Here is a 15,387-nt window from a genome sequence, read left to right as displayed (position 1 = left end):
GTATCTTTATTTATCTTTGGTATTAGGGTGATGTTGGCCTCAGAATGGAACAGGAAATGCATTCTTTCTTGTTCAATTTTTTGTAAGAGTTTGAACAAGATTAGTGTTAATTCTTCTTGGAATGTTTGGTAAAATTCATTTGGGAAGCCAAGCTTTGAGGTTTTCTTTGTTGAAAGGTTTTTGGTTAATGATTCAATCTATTCACTCATTATTGGACTGTTCAGATCGTCTATTTCTTCTTAAGTCAAATGTAGGTTGTTTTTAAGTATTTAGCATTTTGTCCATTCATCTAGGCTATCAAAGTTGTTGGTGTATATTTGGTCATAGCACATTCTTATAAGTATTTTTTTTTTAATCTCTGGGGTCAGTAGTAATGTCCCCACTTTCATTTCTGGTTTTAGTTATGTCCTCTCTCTTTTTTTTCTTTGATAGTCTAGCTAAAGGTTTGCTGATTTTATTGATCTTTTCAGAGACCAACTTTAATTTTGTTAATTTTCTGTGTTGTTTCTTTATTTTTGTTACACATATCTCTGCTCTAAAGTTTGGGTTTTTTTTTTCTTCTGTGTGGTTTGGTTTAATTTGCTTTTCTTTTTAAATGTAAGCACTTAGAGTTATTTAGTTATAATCTCCACCAGGCCTTTCCTGCATCCCATAAATTGTGGTGTATTGTGTTTCCATTTCCTTTTGCCTCAAGATATTTCCTTATCTCCATTGTGATTTCTTCTTTTCAAATTGGTAGTTTAAGATGGCATTAATAGTCATAAAATTGTGAATTTTCCAGTTCTCCCTCACTTATTGATTTCTAGTTTCATTCCATTGTGGCTGAAGAAGTACACTGCATAATTTTAATATTTTTTTATTTATTGGATGGCTTTTAACCCATCGTATGGTCTATACTGTAGACTGATCCATGTGCAGTCATGAATAATGTGTATTCTGCTGCTATTGCATGGTGTTGTACATATGTTACCTAGGTCTAGTTGGTGTAGAGTTCTGTTTATATCTTCTATTTCCTTATGTATCCTCTGTCTAGATGTTCTATTCATTATTGAAAGTGGTTTTTTGAAATCTCATAATATTAATATAGAGCCATCTATTTCTTCCTTTAAATCTGTTAACATTTACTTCAAATATTTTTGGTCTCTACCATTGCATGTGTATGTATTTTAATTTCTATGTATTCTTTTGAAATTAACCCTTTATCAGTGTACAGTAACTTTCTTTTTCCCTCGTAACTTTATGAATGAATTCTATTTTCTTCTAATAGGATAGCTGCCCAAGCTGGCTTTTAGTGATGATTTGAATGGTATGTTTTGTCCATCCTTCCCCTTTCAACCGAATGTTTCTTTGTATTTAAAGTGTATCATTTGCAATAAGCATGGAGTTGGGTCATTCTCTTTATCCATTCTGCCAATCCCTGACTTTGGACTGTAAAGTTAATCCATTTACATTTCAAGTAACTACTGATAATATGGGACATTGTTCTGCCATTTTGCTATTTTTTTCTTGTAATTTATACTTTTTGGCTTTCAATTCTTTCATTAACGCCTACTTTCATATTTGTCTGACTTTTTAAAATTGTCCCATTTTGTGGCCCATCTCATTTCTATATATATATATGTATTTAATGTATTTTCTTTTTGTTTATCATGGGGAAAAATCAATCACCCTAAATCTATAAAAATCATGTTTGATTTGATAACAATTAACTTCAATAAAATACACATTCACTTTTCCTATACCCCTCCATACCCCCATATTTTGGTTGTACTTCTTACAAATTACAAGTTCATTTAAATAAAGGTATTGTCCACAACCACAGATATATCATTGTTTTTTAAGTGTTTGCATTTTAAAAACTAAGAAATAAAAATTTAAGTTACATAATGAAAAATGTAAAACAGTAGTTCTGGCACCTATCTTTACCCATATGCTTAACTTTTTTGGAGATCTTTATTTTTTTTTATCACTTTTTAACATCCTCTCCTTTTAATCTGAAGAACTTCCTTTAGCATTACATGTTAATGAATAGTCAGCCTTTGTGTAGTTGTAAATGTCTTAAACTCTCCCTCATTTTTGCAGTAGTCTCACCTGATATAAAATTCTTGGTTGGCAATTGTTTTCTTTCAGCACGTTAAATATTTTGTACCACTACTTTCTTGACCTTGTGGTTTCTGATGCGAAATTGGCACTTAATGTTACTTGGATTCCCTTGTGCAGAATGCATTATCATTCTCTTAAAGCTTTCAGAACACTTTCCATGGCATTGGACATTTTCAATACTATTTGTCTGGGTATGGTTCTTTTTGACTTTTACCTGCTTATAGTTTGTTTGGCTACTTGAATAAGCATATTCTTGTCTTTGGGGGATTTTTCTGCCACTATTTATTTGAATAATCTTTCTGCCTCTTTCTCTTCTTTTTCCACTTCTGAGACCTCTGTAATGTCTTGTTAAGTTTGATGGAGTCCCATAGGTCTCTCAGGTTTTGCTAACTGTTCTAAAAATTCTTTTTTCTTTCTTTTTCTCAGTCTGAATCATTCCAATGTTCTTGTCTTCTAGATGTCTCTTTCTGCCAGCTCTGAATGTTGTTGAAACCCTCCAGAATATTTTTATTTCTTTTATTGTGGTCTTCAACTTACCAAATTTCTTTTTGTTCTTTTTAAAAATTTCTATCTCTGTAGAGATTCTCATGTTGGTCATTCATTGTTTTAATCATCTACTCTAGTTTTTTCCTCCATATTTCTCTTTATCTCCTCAAGTTTCTTGAGGAACATTTTTAGAGTCTTTGACTGGTGTGTCCAAAATTTATTTCTCTTCTTTGATGGTTTGTGGATTTTTGTCCTGTTGATTTGGCTGGGCCATCATTTTCTGTTTGTGTGTGTGTGTGTCCTGCAATCTTTTGATGCACCGTGTACATTTTATTATTTTAAACTGTTATCTCTGGGATTTATTCCGTGAGCTTTCTATCCCTTAAGTTTGTATCCAACTAGTGATATGAAAGATTTCCTTGACTTTCAGGTGCTAATGAAAACAAAGAAACCAAAGAGAGGAGAGAGGTCAGAGGCTGCAATCAGTGGAGCAGCCTAAGCTGAAGCATGGAAGGAGAGAAGCAAGATGAACCAGAGGTCTGATCTCACACAGCTGCGCTCCGGAAGAAAGTAAGCCTGGAGAATAACCAAGAGGCTTGTCCCCATTTTGTCTTGCCATGTGGGAGGACTCCAGCACCCCCAGCAGCTGACCTTTGATAAGACAGCATCTCTTTATGATGATTTGGACACTTTTAAAGCCTCAGAACTGTCATAGTTTTCCCTAATAAATTCCCATTATAAACACCTACCCATTTCTGTTATTTTGCATTGGCAGCCTGTAGCAAACTAAAATGCCTTAAAAGACAGACTATACTAAAATTGTGAATAAAGACCCTATAACTCATGTTTATCTAGAAACACTCACAGAATGAGATGTGATATACAAAAGACTCCCATGTTCATAGACACAAAAGTGTGAACGTTAAATACAAAGACTTGCCAACAAAGTCCAAGTTAACATAGGCTATATTATATTTATCTGTACTTTCAATAAGATCAAATGTACTATTTTGACCATTTGTCCTGACAATTTACTTTGTTAGACTGAATAAAAGCATTTAAGGACATAATTTTGGGAATTAACACGATCCCGAAAAGTGAAACTTAATTTGTCAGATATCAATTTCACAGTTAAACAGTTATTGCAAAATGTATGCTGCTTGGTTGAACTACAATAAAATGAGACAAAATGGAAATGAATGAATTGTCAAGAAGCCTGAATAGCAGGAATAACCAGTTTTGGAAAATTTTTACATAAGAAATATTCCAAGTAAAATGGCAATAGTGGGATGAATTATTGTTTTAAGTTGTTATATATGTTGTGTAGCTAATTTTGTGAGTTCTTCATCTCTTAATTAGGCTCCTAAATTACATTTTCAAAAAAAGTAACGCTTGCCAACAGAAAACATCCCCTGGAATCCAAGTCCTCTGTGTATATTTCTCCTTTCTTCATACTACATATAGCCCTACACATTGTTATTTTCACTACAGTAAAGAATTTCCACATAACTATTTCAGCAATATGATCCTACCAAATACCTAATGATATGGCTATTTTCACAGTAATCATTGGTGTTTTATTAATATGATCATGTAGAAAGATTCCAACTCCCACTTTTATTTTAACTTACATCATTTACTCTTGCATAGATTCTTCTGTCATAGACATGTGATTTTTCTTCTTAGGGCCAGGAAAGAAGAAAGAATTCAAGTATATAAAGACTGTGCCTTTGGCTGGAATATTCTGAATAATAATATAGGTTGCTAATCTTTTCTTTGCAGTTTTTAGAAAAGCATGTTGTAACACTTTCACAAATCAAGTATAACTATACTGGATGATCCTGCTCACTGATAGATAAACTCAGTAAATTATCATAGGGAGAATACATTAGAGTAAGTGTAATTTATGGTATCAGATAGTAGGCACCCTAATATAGCGGACAGACTTTATTGCAGACAACTTTGATTTGGAAGACAAATGTTATACTTTTGCAAAGTGAGAACAGACAAGTCAAACAAGATGATGGATAACATACATATCAAATTAAAGGCTCCACATCAAACACAAAAGAATGATTACTTGGGAGGCTTGAACAGGAAGGAGTGTGTGTGTGTGTGTGTGTGTGTGTGTGTGTGTGTGTGTGCGTGCACTCAGACAGATTTCTAGAGAGGAGCTTTGCCTGGAACAGTGACGGTAATGTCCCATGTACAGAAGAATGTGATTAATTTATCCCTAAGCACCTGAATCTATAAGAAGGAAGGGATGTGTATGTTAATAAGTTAAATTGATATCAACTCAAACAAGATTGTTGAAGTTTAGGATGTGAAATGAAAATCCCATGGTAACCCAAATAAAATATCTGAAAAATATAATAAACAAGAAGAGATTCTAAATGTTTGATTACAAACAAACACGTAAATAAACACTAGACAGTAGTGGAGGAAATGAGAGACAAAAATCATGTAAGGTTTATTAAGTAAAATACGAAATTGTAGTTATAAGTCTTGCATTATCAGTAGTTAATTTAAACGCTAATGGATTAAATCTCCAATCCAAAGGCAGATGTTGGCAGAATGGGTGAAAAGACATGACCATACTATATGATTTATATTCTTTTCATATTATCCTCTGAGCATGTTATTAGTCTATGGCTTTCTTTTTGCCCTAATTTTTGCATTTTACTGTCAATATTTGCTATTGTTAAATTTTCTAGATCTGCCTATCCAAAGATTTTTATACTATAAAGTTCATTGATTCTTAAACTTCCCTCAGTTCCTTCCATTTTCTATCATTGTTCATTTTCAATGATTTATTTTATAATTTCTTCATTGTATCCTTAACTTATTAATAGTCAGTGCTTCTTCTCTAATTTAACCCTGTGTTTCCAATCTAAACCCGGTCATCACCTGGTTGTTATTCAAAGAAAAAATTTGCATGGGTTTTATGATTTGTAAGTTAAAGTAATAAAGAAGTATTTCTATGATATGTAAAATATGAATGTCATTAAAAGATAGAAAAGTGCAGATTTGTCCTAAGAAATTAGTGTCCATACAATTCTTCATAAATATATCTTTATATTTGCTATGGAATTCTGGAGTAAATAATAATAATTAGATTCAAGTTTAATACACACAAAATTGTTAAAATTAATTAATGATGTTAGACAACAGTATTTTAAATTTACATGTTTAAACAAAATATATAAACCAGTATAGAACATTGAGTTACATGACAAAGTGAAGATTCTTAATTATTTTTTTCTTTTAATTTGATTAATATAACAAGCCAATGAAAATATGCAGATTAAAATATTGGTTATGTAGTTGTCATTTGAGGTGTGTATCTTCTAAGTCAAATATGGACATTATTCTAAAATTACATTTTCAAATTTTCCCAGCAGTCACACGCATGATTAATTATTCCTAGCATTGCACCATCTTTTTTCCTCTTATTTTCTCAAAACATTCATTATATAACTAATACTAATTCATCTGAATTTTTTTTTTAAACAAGCTTTATTAAAGAAAATTTTTACATGATTTACTTTTCACCAATCTGTTCTGGCATGCTTCTAATGATATCAGAATCACCTAGAAAATAAAACAGTAATTTTACAATTCATTTAATGGCAGCTGGTAATCACAAATTTTCCCTTCTTTAGAAATAACTGCAAAATTAATACTGGTTATTTTCAAAGTTATTGTAGTTGCTTTATCTCTTAAGGTTGGCCAAAGATGTCTTGAGTTAGTCATTTCCCAAACAGGATGGTCATATAATAAATGAGGCTTGGTTTATCACCAGCATTCTAAAAACCAGCCTTAGGGAGAAAAACTAGTTCTGGGGACACATGCATGGTTTCTAATATAGCATCTGAATATTAATTATACTGATGGCATAAAGAATTTTCTTGTCTAAAATTACTGAATTTAGAGCAAACACGATTTATTAATTGCTAGAGCATAATTACATGGTCAAATATCAGCAGTTTAATAGAAATAAAGATGACTTACAATCACTGGGTAATTAAATTTTCTATAAAATTCCTTATCCAGGTTAATTTTTTATTTCAGAATATCAGCGCTATTAACAAATTATGAGATCATGCTAAAAAAATAAGCTTTCTAAAAATATCCAGTCTCCCCCTGGGCACTCATTATTACAATTCCCATAATATATCTATAATTATTTTCACATTCATTTCAGAAAAGAAGGACTTTGTTATTAATTTCAACATTATTTCATAGTTCTCCAAATTTGATTCTTATACTTATCATTTTAATATTTAAAAATAAACTATGGAATAAAGAAAATAACCCCCACATAACATTATAAAAGTTATATTTTAGAATTGAAACCGTGCACTTTGGGTGAAAAGTTATAGTTCTTTATCTGTCTTAAAATTCTATAAAACAAGGGGTTAGTGCAGTCAAGTTTGCCTTAGGAGTACACGGGAAAGGGTTTCAGAAGATTTAGGTCTTTAGATTTAGTTTTTGTTTGCAAATTCATATTTTTATATTTACCTAGCTTGTTAGTGCCTTGTAATATTTTTTCTATAAATTTATTACTACTTTAAATTATAACCTGAATACTTAAGAGTTCTCTCCCCTTTTCTCTAAAAATAAGTCCAGTCCAGATTGCTATCAACATAAATTAAGTTTTCACCTGTCTTACACTTCATGGAAATGTAATCATCATACAATTTATACTAATTTGTAATAACAATTTATACTCATTTGTAATGTTTATTTCATGCAATATTTTGTTTGTGAATTCCATCCACATTATCAGTTGCATTTGTTAGAGCATACTTCCTGTCCATTTAGGATCCCAGCAAGGGAACATATCCAAGTTATTCATCTGGTCTAACATTGGTAGACATTTGGTACTTTTCCAGTTTTTAACATTTGAATTAGTAGTTTTTTGAACATTCAGGAAACAGGCAGGCATTTCAATTGTACCTGTAGTTTAATTTATAGCACATTAATATGCTCAGGCTTAGTATATACATCAAAGTAGGAATCCAATGTCTTTGGACCAATTTAAACACCCAACAACAAATATAAAAGTTCTACATAATCCATATACATTCTAATACTTGATATTGTTCTAAGTCTTTATTTTTCACCATTTGATGTTTATAAAATTGCATCAAATTCCATTTTTCTTTTGTATTTCTTATAACTAAAATAATTAAGCATTATTTTTTATGTTTATTGGCTATTGGATATCCTCTTTTAAGAAGTTACTCTTTGAGTTCTTTGCCTGCTTTCTATTGGATGTCTTTCTTCAATTTCATTGCTTTGAAGGAGTACTATTTATTTTTTCTTCATATGATTATGAATATGGAATACATATAATTATCCATATATGTATTTTTATAATATTCTGCATGTATCAAACAGGTTTGCAATTTACCTCTTTTTAACATTCTTTTTCTTGGAAGAGGACATTCTCATTTTTAATGTACTGTTTATCAAGTATGTTTTTTTACTTACCTGATTTTATTTCTCTTTAAGTAATCTTTGTCTACTACAGGGTAATAATCTTATGATTCTGTTTCTCAAACCTTAGTGATTTCCCATTGACCCATAGATTTGAAATCCTCTTGGAATAGGTTTCAGTATACAGTGTGAGGTAAAATTAAAGGTGTGTCTTTTCCACATTGGTACTCAATTGACCCAGCGCCAGTTACTGAAGAGGCCACCTGTGCTTTCTAGTCTATTTTATTGGTCAGTACCACAGTAACTTAATTCGTGTAGCTTTATATTAACCTTGAATATCTGGTAGTGTAAAATACAAGGTTTTTGTTTGTTTGTGTGTTTGGTTTTTATTTTATTTATATTTTTTCAGGCCAAGGAAAAGAATTTATTGGGAAATAGGGTAAAAAAAAAGCAGAACTTGCTGAGATGGGAGAGAAAGATGGAAATACTTACTGAGATTTGGTACGGGCTCCTCTAGGCAAAAAGAATGAGCTCCAGTTTGTGTGGTTACCTTTTAATCTATTAATTCTTCCTCTATTTGCTAATGCTAAGGGGAGGCACCCCAGCTTTTATTGCTTGCCCCATTAATGGTGAGTGCCAACGTGAGGCCTGTTTGAAATATCTGGGGGCTCTGCTTGGCCCAGGAAAGAGTCCCGCTTGCACCTCAAGATGGAGGTCAAGTCTTGGCAGGTCTGTCAGTCATGTTGCTTATCGGCCATGTCTGTTGAGCACCTTCTTGTTTATCCTTTGTATAGGACTTTGCATCTTCAAAATTCTAATTAAGTTTATTCATTACAGTGCCATGCCTTATTAAACTCACAGAGATTTATTCCAGTTACAATCAGAGTGCTGAACCCATCATACCTCAACCTCAGTAGAATAGCCAGAGTGGTTTACGCCTTGTCAGACTTGGACCAGCAGGCCCTAACCAGCAGGAAGTGATTACAGAAGAATGACCATCACTCCTCAGCATCCACTCTAAGAATATAGGCATGAACACTCTGAGAGGGGAGTTGAGGCATATTTGAATAGTGAAAGGAGGAAGGTAGCTGGCCTGGCAGAAAGCATGACGGACAGACAATGCCAAGGTTTTTGTATTTTTCTTCAAGATGTCTGATGATTGGGAGTTCCAGAACGTCTTTGTGAGTTGTTGATGGGCCCTCTTCCTAGGACAATTATTTAACTGATTAAAGTTCTGGGGAAAAAAATAAAAGTTTCTGGAAATTGACCTAAGGGCATAATTCAAATGGGCAAATAATTATCCACAAAATCTACTAAATCTTGGAAAGAACAGAGAGAATCCTTGGTTAGCGATTTACAACATATTCCCATGTACCTGGCTCCCAGATTCTGTGTTACATAAGCTCAGTAATGGGAAGTTGTTACCCAGGCATAGGGACTCCCTCAGTCCCAAGATCCTAGTCTAGCTATATTGCTTCACTCACTCAGGGGCAGGATAAACAGTCTAAATTCCCTCTGTGTGTTCTGTATTGTCAACACTTTATTTTGTATGGGGATGGCCTACCTCATTCACTTTCATTCTACAGCAACTCATATGGTGAAGGTCCTACCCCTGATACCACAGGCCTAGAAAATCAAGCCCTTAATTTTCACTGGCCCAAGACACCTGGAGGGCAGAGTTTCCTTACCAGGAGAGGAAAGTCAAGAATACCCATGTCTACCATTAAGCTCCCTGGTCTATTTGTAGAGTTAAGCTGTAATAATAGAAAAAGTAGGTTGCTGTGCTCACTTCCAGCTTGTGTGTGTGCTGAAAATTATCTGCCTATGGGGAGATCCTTACCATAAACACAGCTCTGTGTGGGTGACTAAATGTATTTGGAACAGAGAAGAAGCTCGTAACTAAGGACTTTATTGAAACAACAGAGATTTTGGTAGCAAGTAATTAAGAGAAATATAGAGCTCCTCTACTTTTTTTCCAATCAAGTTCTAGATTTACTTGCTTTCTTAGTTCTACAGACCATGGAAACATGCTTTGGCTTCATCCCCATCCTGGTTTCCCTATTTCCACTGAACTTTATTTCTAATTTCACTTCATTATGAATGAATCCAGTTAGCTTCCTCTTCCACATCTATGTGTTCTCTATACACAATGTTATCATTTCACCTTCATTTCTTTGCTCACTGTTATTGTGATTGCAGATTCTTTCTTCAACATTGAATATAATAGAACAATAGAAGTTATTTAATATCCATAAAAATCACCTACATTGTAAAACATATTCCATCCATCAATAATCATCTGTAATCTCTTCATTATCTCAAGCAATAACCCATAGATACTGAAGTTCTGCAAACAAATATGCTTCATTTATGAAGGAGCCTCTTGTCAGTAAGAAAAGGGAAATAAAAGATTATGAAAATGAAAGATAGTTGATAATAAGTGTAGGAAAATTTTAATAGGAAAATTAAATTGATACTTACAAAACAGCAAAAGCAGTGCTGTGAGGGAAATTTATAGCCATAAATGCATGTATTATAAAAGAAGAAATAGCAAAAATCAAAGATGTAATTTCCTACCTGGAGGAATTACAAAAAGAACAAGAAATGAATCTCAAAGCAATTTGAAAGAAGGAAATAACAAAGATTAGAGCAGAGCTAAAATAAATTGAAAACAAGAAAGCACTAAAAAACTAACAAAACCAAACTTGACTCTTTGAGAAGATTAATGAAGTTGACAAACCCTTAGCTAGACTATCAAAGAAAATAAGAGAGACAATTCAAATACATAAAATAAGAAATGAAGAAAAGGATATGACCACTGGTCCTACAGAAATAAAGGTATCATAAGAGGATACTTTGAAAAATTGTAGGCTAACAAGATGGATAATTCAGAGGAAATGGACAAATTTGTAGAAACACACAAGGAAACTGCATTGATGAAAGAAGAAATTGATGAACCCCACAGAAAAATCACAAGTAACGAGATAGAACTAGTCATCAAAACTTCTCAAGAAAGAGGAGTCCAGAGCCAGATGGCTTCATAGGTGAATTCTACCAAACATTCCAGAAAGACCTAATACCAATCTTGCATAAAATCTTCCAAAAAAAGTGGAGGGAAAATTACTTAACTCATTCTGTAATGCCTACATCACCCTAATACCAAAGCCAAACAACTATGTCTCAGGAAGGGAAAACTATAGACCAATCTCTCTAATGAAACTAGATGCTAAACTCCTCAACAAAATACATACTAATTGTATTCAATAACACATCAAATGAATCATGTGCCTTGACCAAGTCAGTTTCATCTCTGGTATGCAAGAATGGTTCAACATCAGAAAATCAATCAATATAATACACCACAAAAACATAAAAAGATCAAATGAAAATCACATGATCATCCATATAGATGCAGAAAAGGCATTTAAAAAATACAGCACCCTTTCCTGATGCAAAACACTTTAAAAGATAGGAGTAGAAGGAAACTTCCACAACATTATGAAGTGTATGTATGAAAAACCCACAGATAACATCATATTCAATGGTGAAAGACTAAAAGCTTTCCCTCTAAGATCTGAAACAGGCAAGGAGGCCCGCTGTCACCCAGTCTTATTTAACATTATGTTAGAAGTACTTGCTTTAGCATTTACACAACAAAAAGTTATAAAAGACATGCAAATTGAAAGGAAGTAGTAAGAATTTCACTATTTGCAGATGACATGATCTTATGTATAGAAAGCCCTGAGAAATCTACAACAAAACTTCTAGAGCTAATAAATGAGTTCAGTAGAGTAGCAGGATTTTAAATGATTGTGCAAAAATCAGTACCTTTCTGTACACCAATAATCGCAATCTGAGGAGGAATCAAGAAAAAAATTCCATTTACAAAACAGCAACTAAAGAAATCAAATATCTAAGAATAAACAAAAATAAAGATGTAAAGGACTTGTATATAGAAAAATACACAACTTTGTTAAAGAAAATCAGAGAAGACCTAAATAAATGGAAGAATATTCCCCAGTTCATGGATAAGAAGACTAAACGCCATTCAGATATTTATCCCACCCAAACTGATTTACAGATTTAACACAATGTCAATAAAACTTGCAAAAGCAATTTTTACTAAATTGAAAAAACTAACTCTTTGGAAGGGCAAAGATATATTGAAAAACAAAAGTGAAATTGGAGGTATCACACTACCTGACTTTAAAACTTACTACAAAGCTATAGTGGTCAAAAATGGATGGTATTGGCACAAGGATTGATGTAATGAACAATGGAGCAGAACTGAGAGATCAGAGATAGATCCTTGCACATACAGTCAACTCATATTCAATGAGGCCACTAAGCCCAATCAACTAGGAAAGAATGGCCTCTTCAACAAATGGTGCTTGTAGAACTGGATACCCATATCAAAAGAATGAGAAAGGATTTTCATCTTAAACTATATATATAATTAACTCAAGATGAATCAAACATCTAAATTAAAAAGCCAAGTCCATAAAGTTCCTGGAAGATCATACAGGGAAGTATTTACAACATCTTGAAGTGGGAAATAGTTTCATAAACTTTATACCCAAAGCATGAGCAATGAAAGAAAAAATAGATAAATGGGATATTCTCAAAATTTAAAAATTTATACTTCAAAGGATTTTGTCAAGAATGTGATAAGGCAGGTGACCTAATGGGAGTAAATATTTGGTAACCATCTATCTGATAGTGGTCTAATATCCAGCATATATAAAGAAATCCTACATCTTGAAAACAGGCAAACAACCTATTTATAAAATGAGCAGGTGATATGAACAGACGCTCTCAAAAGAAGAAATACAACAGTCTAAAAAACACATGAAAAGATGTCAAATAAATAGCTATTAGGGCAAAGCAAATCAAAACTACATTGAGATATCATCTTATACCCATTAGACTGGCAGCTATTAAACAAACAGAGGACTACAAGTGCTGGAGAGGATTGAAAGAAAGGGAACACTTTTGCACTACTGGTGGGAATGCAGAATGGTGCAGCCATTGTGGGGAAGAATTTGGGGGTTCCTCCAGAAGGTAACTATTGAACTACCATATTATCCAGCAATCACAGCACTGCATATGTACCCAGAAGGAATGAAAGCAGGGACATGAACTTATATAGTGGCATTATTCACTATTGCCAAAAGATGGAAACAACCCAAATGTCCATCAACAGATGAAAGGATAAGTGAACTATCATGTATACATAAAAAGGAATATTACTCAGCTATAATAAGGAATGCAGCATTAACACATAGGATAGCTTTGAATGAATCTTGAAGACCTTATATTGGGTGAGGTAAACTAGGCACTGAAGGACATATATTACATGAACTCATGGCTATGAATTAAGCAAATTGAGCAGACTCACAGAGCTGGAGTTGGAAGCTAAGGGATATACAGGAAACTCTTATGTTTTTTAATGTAACATTTTTTTGTGACATATATATCTTCAAAAAATACAATTTACAAAAATGATGGGGTGGGGGTAGGGAGTGGGTTATGTGGGAACCTCTTGTATTATTTTATTTTTTTAATGTTTTTTAATGTAGCATTCTTTGTGATCTATTAACTTTAGTAAAAAAAAAGGTAAAAAAAAAAAAAGGAAAGGTAGTAGAGAGTGTGAACCAATACCCATATGGGCAAAATCTATAATAAAGTGGATGGGTGTAGTTTTGCATTGCATGAGAGTGACAGTTGTGCACTGATGGGATTAGGTTCAGTGGTGCTGGTCATTGAGGGGAAGTAGGGTGGGGGTTTCAGTTAGGCAATCCATGGACCTGGGGGGATTGTTGGGGAAAGGACCAAGTCAAATCTGAGGGTTTGCAGGTCTGTGATTAAAACTAAAATGTTGTGAATGTTCTTTTGGCAAATATGGCAGGAGAGGGTTACTGGTATATGGATGTGGAGGTATATGTGGGACAGGGTGATCCTGGGGCAGGCTTCTATGGAATATATGTTTATCTTGTCATAGTGTGTTATATCAGTGCTTCCAGGCTCACACAATAAGTAAGAAAATATCAGACTCCCATTCTGGGAATTCATACTATGATCTCAATTAGAGGGGCAGAAATCCCTCAATATAGACAGTAGCTGACAAAAGAAAACAGACTAGTTTGTCAACCCTCAATATTACTGCAAGTAACCATGAATCTTATTCTCCAAAAATGGAAACTTAGCGATTACCATAGGTTCTGAGGGAAAGGGGAGGGAAGAATAGAATAGATGGAACATAGGGCGTTTTTAGGGCATTGGAATTATTCAGCATGATCTTGTACTAACAGAGTCAGGCCACTTCAGATTTCATCAAAACCTATAAAATGTATTGTTGTAGAATTACAGGTTTAATTATTTGCATATAGAGAGGCTAGGACTCAGGAATGATTTTGAGAAGGAAAAATGGTTTATTGATGGCCAGCCGGACTCAGGAGCTTTCTGTTTCAATCCCGAGCCCTGAACAAGACTTTGGAGTTTCTTTTATACGGAGAGGAAAGGTTAAATGGTAGCTTTGTTTCAGTTCCCAATAGGCTTGAATTAGCATATATATTTTCCACATCTTAGGTAAGCTTTTAGCATGGACTTCATACATTCTAGATAAGCTTTTAGCATATTTGGTTTGCATTTCCCCTGAATACTTAAAGTTTATAGACTTTGCAGTGTTAAACTGTATCCTGGGACTGGAGTCGTTGCCATGGTCACCAAGGGCAGGACTGCAGCCTCTTACTGTCTCATACCCACAAGTCAGACAGCTTAGGTTATCTCTGAAGAGACAAAGAGCCTCCCACCCATAGCCCACATCATTTCCCCCCTTTGCCAAAGTTTAACTTGCTAAGCTTTGGCATAATTATTGTTGGAGCTATGAGGTGGATGGTTGTTTGTTGTTTTGGTTGATTATTTATCAATCTTTAGTGTAGCATCCAGGACTGTTTTTAGAAGTTTTTATTTTGGACAGCAGAATCCTGGGGCAGGGGCCCCCTGCAGTCATCCTGGGGCCACTGGCACTCTCATGGATTTCCAGTCAGGTTCCAGATCCATCTATTACTTTTATTTTACCCTTAGAGAGCTTACACCTTTAATCTAAAAGGGGTGCTGAAGGGGGATGATTTCTTTCTGTAACTGCTTCCTGCTGGCCATGGGCTGTAGTCATTGCCTAACAAGGTGTAAAACTCTTATTTTATTTTAACTGGAGAAAGAAGGATCTGGCATTCTGTACAAAGTTGGAAGTAGTTTTCATATGGTTAATAAGATGTTCACTTTGAAAGAAACAAACTTAATTAAAAATTTGGAATACTCGTTTTTAAAAGAGGACATTGGATTACAAAGGTAGAC

At 33.7% G+C, this 15,387-nt stretch overlaps 2 pseudogenes; both read right to left on the bottom strand.

The window, feature by feature from the left end:
- LOC101429872 (nicotinamide phosphoribosyltransferase pseudogene) overlaps positions 1–15,387 on the bottom strand; it is a 38,432-nt pseudogene that overhangs the window by 15,005 nt on the left and 8,040 nt on the right.
- On the bottom strand, positions 6,380–6,486 carry LOC111764061 (small nucleolar RNA SNORA72; annotated as a pseudogene).

This window comes from Dasypus novemcinctus, chromosome 1 (genome assembly GCF_030445035.2).
Source record: "Dasypus novemcinctus isolate mDasNov1 chromosome 1, mDasNov1.1.hap2, whole genome shotgun sequence".
NCBI classification, from domain to species: Eukaryota; Metazoa; Chordata; class Mammalia; order Cingulata; family Dasypodidae; genus Dasypus; species Dasypus novemcinctus.
This window is presented reverse-complemented; position numbering and strand designations above follow the sequence as displayed.